Source organism: Bos indicus, chromosome X (assembly GCF_029378745.1).
Source record: "Bos indicus isolate NIAB-ARS_2022 breed Sahiwal x Tharparkar chromosome X, NIAB-ARS_B.indTharparkar_mat_pri_1.0, whole genome shotgun sequence".
Lineage (NCBI taxonomy): Eukaryota > Metazoa > Chordata > Mammalia > Artiodactyla > Bovidae > Bos > Bos indicus.
The window spans coordinates 125,445,350-125,449,243 of NC_091789.1; the positions used below are offsets into that span (position 1 = coordinate 125,445,350).

At 35.5% G+C, this 3,894-nt stretch overlaps 1 non-coding gene across 1 annotated transcript; it reads right to left on the reverse strand.

Annotated features, from left to right (window-relative positions):
- Positions 1 to 438: 438 nt before the first annotated feature.
- Positions 439 to 513, reverse strand: TRNAC-ACA (transfer RNA cysteine (anticodon ACA)). Its single transcript has one exon. It is a non-coding gene; the product is annotated as a tRNA-Cys (tRNA).
- Positions 514 to 3,894: the final 3,381 nt, after the last annotated feature.

Genomic DNA, 3,894 nt, shown 5'->3' on the forward strand with positions numbered 1-3,894 from the left:
TGCTATACACCTGAAACTAACACAACTTCATGAGTCAGCTATGCTTCAAAAGAAAAAAAGAAAAGAAAACTGAACTAACCAAGGTAAAGAAGTGATTAGAGAGATTCTGGGTGATTTTGTCTTCTTCCAGGGAATACGTGCTTTTACTTCAAGAGGTGGGGGCAATTCATGTAATAGCTATCAGATATATACAGTTTAAAATGCCTAATATATACAAAGAATAAAATTCAAAATTAAGAATTTAGCAGAGAACTAGAAATTTACACAAAACAAGTTTTGTGTATTTGAAGTTCTATTGTTAGGCATCTAAATATTTAAGTTTAGTGTATGCCTACTAAGTGAAAGTGAAGTCGCTCAGTCATGTCCGACTCTTTGTGACCCCATGGACTGTAGCCTTTCACTCTCCTCTGTCCATGCTGCCATTTCCTTCTCCAGAGGATCCTCCTGACCCAGGGATCGAACCTGGGTCTCCTGCATTGTAGGCAGACGCTTTACCATCTGAGCCACCAGGGAAGTCCTTTAATTAAAATGACACATCCCTTTTTATCTTAATACTCATTTTCTTAAATTTTGTTTTGTCTAATATTAATATATCCATTCCAGTTTTCTTATGCTTACTTTTTTTGGTATTTTTTTCACACTGTTATTTTATACCTTACTGTATCTTTATATGTTGTGTCATATAACTGGGATTTAGTTGTTGTTGTTTTTATCTCATCTTATAGTCTCTACTTTTAATTGGAATGTTTAGGTATTTTGAAGTTTAGTTGTTGTAGTTTGTTTTAAAGTTGACCATCTTGCCTTTCATTTTCTGTTTTCCAATCTCTTTATTTCTCTGTTCCTGCTCTTGTGCCTATTTTTGTGTTTATTAAATATTTTTATTATGAAAATTAAGTTTTTTATTGCATTTTTATCCGAGGCATTTTAAACACACTTCCATACATTCTGAAGTAACTAATTCCACACAAAAGTACCGGGAGCAAAGTATAGTAGCACAACTGAACACAGCAAGCTGAAGTTCTGTGATTCTTTATAGGATGATACTTTACCTAGTGTCATTTTTCCTGGCTTGATGTGGATATGCCCTTTGGTCTTCTTGCTGTGGTACTCCCAGACTGTGTCTTTTGCTCCTTATAGCTTAGTAGGCTCAATAGGTCCTTACCTCTGTTTGCATCAAGTGGGATTCAGTTTTCTTGAAAGTTAAAACCCTGTGTTTATTGAAATATTTGCTTACTTATTAGAAACTGATACATTTTTAACTGTTAGTATGCTATCACAGTTATTGCTTTGTTCTCTAATCAAATTATATAGGTTTGAGTGGTGTGATATAGCCCATTATCCCATAACCCTTCTTGTTTTTAATGCATGCTTTTGGAAACAAGAAATTTTCTTCAGGAATGCATATTTTGCATTTTATTTGCAGAGTGTCAGGCTTGCAATGTCTATTCAGCTGTTAGATGTTCACATTTAGTGAGGCATATTGGCAGGTGGTGGAGGTGACCCCAAATGTTATGGTTTAGAGGAGGCATCGGAATTGAGTTACGTGAGGTTAGAGGACCCCAGCCCCACAAAACCCATCAAACCACACTGTCCCTCAGCTAGTTCTGGTTGGGAAAGCCCTGAGCTTTTGGGAAAGCTCTCATGACTTTTTAATTGACAGATGTCAGCACTTGTGATGCTGCATAAATTCCTAGGCTGATGTTACAGTCAACTGCCATCACCAACTGTCATCAATAGGGGAGGTCATCTTGACCCACCTCCCAATATTCTTTCCTCGTATTTGAGTGGTTCTCAGTTCTCATTACGTGTCGCTTCCTTTCCGCTAGTAGAACTTCCCGGTAGCTTGGTGAATTACGAACCATTAAGATAAATTGTCTCAGATTCGTTTATGTGGATTATTTTGGTCGCAGTTCGGAAGGATTATCTTGCTGAGTGTAGAATTCCGCCTCGAGGGTTTTATATCTTCTTTCACCCTGGCGATAGTTCTCCGTGAATGCTATTGAGAAGACAGCCATCTTTTCAAAGCCCGTGACGACATCACCCCACTGAAAGCGGCTTTAGTTTTTTTTTTTTTTTTTTTTTTTTTCGGCTTTAGTTTTTAACTGGAGGTTAGTCATTTATATTATTGCTCATTTCGTGGTACTGTGTCTTTATTTCTCTGGCAATTGGTGGAAATACATTTGATCACTTCATATTTCATGTATATGATGAATATAAAAAATGGTAAAACATTTTACAAATTTTTAGTTATTTTAATCAAAATAATTTCTATTAATTTATATAATTTATAATTTCTATTAATTTATATAAATTAACTAATTTGACTGGTAGTAACAATAAACTAAAGCAAAAAAGAAAAAAGTTAGAATAAAAATAACAAAAGCCAAAAAATTTAAATTTGCTTTTTTTTCTTGCTAAAATATTTGTTTGAATAATTCATAGACAAAGTAATTTAGGCATATTTCTAAGCAAAGCTGCCAATAATTAAAGCTCTTTCCATTATAATTGGTGATCTGATGCTATCGTTGACCTGGAAAAACTATGTAAGAACAGCTAAAGCTCTTAATAAAGAAAGTGAAGTGACACTTGTATTACCTATGGCAAAACGTTTTATGTGTACAGTAATTAAATAACATTCAATTTTCACACAACACCTTATATGCATTAATTTATATACAAGTGTGCAAGTCAGAATCAATGCAGTAACAAATGGAACAGAAATGAAAACAAAAAATATGCATTATATGTATGCTTAATAGGTAATAATTTTGGTATTTCAGATAATAATGTAATGATAGCCTATTTAAACAAAGTTTTAAACAAATAGTAATTGTTAAAAAAAAGAATAGATATGAAAAACTATAGAAGACCAGTAAGTGTACTAAGGGATTTGATTTAGGTCATACCTGAATGGTCTAGTGGTTTTCCCTACTTTCTTCAATTTAAGTCTGAATTTGGCAATAAGGAGTTCATGGTCTGAGCCACAGTCAGTTCCTGGTCTTGTTTTTGCTGACTGTATAGAGCTTCTCCATCTTTGGCTGCAAAGAATATAATCACTCTGATTTCAGTGTTGACCATCTGGTGATGTCCATGTATAGAGTCTTCTCTTGTGTTGTTGGAAGAGGGTGTTTGTTATGACCAGTGCATTTTCTTGGCAGAACTCTATTAGTCTTTGCCCTGCTTCATTCCGTATTCCAAGGCCAAATTTGCCTGTTATTCCAGGTGTTTCTTGACTTCCTACTTCTGCATTCCAGTCCCCTATAATGAAAAGGATATCTTTTTTGGGTGTTGGTTTTAAAAGGTCTTGTAGGTCTTCATAGAACCGTTCAACTTCAGCTTCTTCAGCATTATTTTGACTATGTGGATCACAATAAACTGGAAAATTCTGAAAGAGATGGGAATACCAGACCACCTGACCTGCCTCTTGAGAAATTTGTATGCAGGTCAGGAAGCAACAGTTAGAACTCGACATGGAACAACAGACTGGTTCCAAATAGGAAAAGGAGTACGTCAGGGCTGTATATTGTCACCCTGTTTATTTAACCTATATGCAGAGTACATCATGAGAAATGCTGGACTGGAAGAAACACAAGCTGGAATCAAGATTGCCGGGAGAAATATCAATAACTTCAGATATGCAGATGACACCACCCTTATGGCAGAAAGTGAAGAGGAACTCAAAAGCCTCTTGATGAAATGAAAGTGGAGAGTGAAAAAGTTGGCTTAAAGCTCAACATTCAGAAAACAAAGATCATGGCATCCGGTCCCATGACTTCATGGGAAATAGATGGGGAAACAGTGTCAGACTTTATTTTTCTGGGCTCCAAAATCACTGCAGATGTTGATTGCAGCCATGAAATTAAAAGATGCTTACTCCTTGGAAGGAAAGTTATG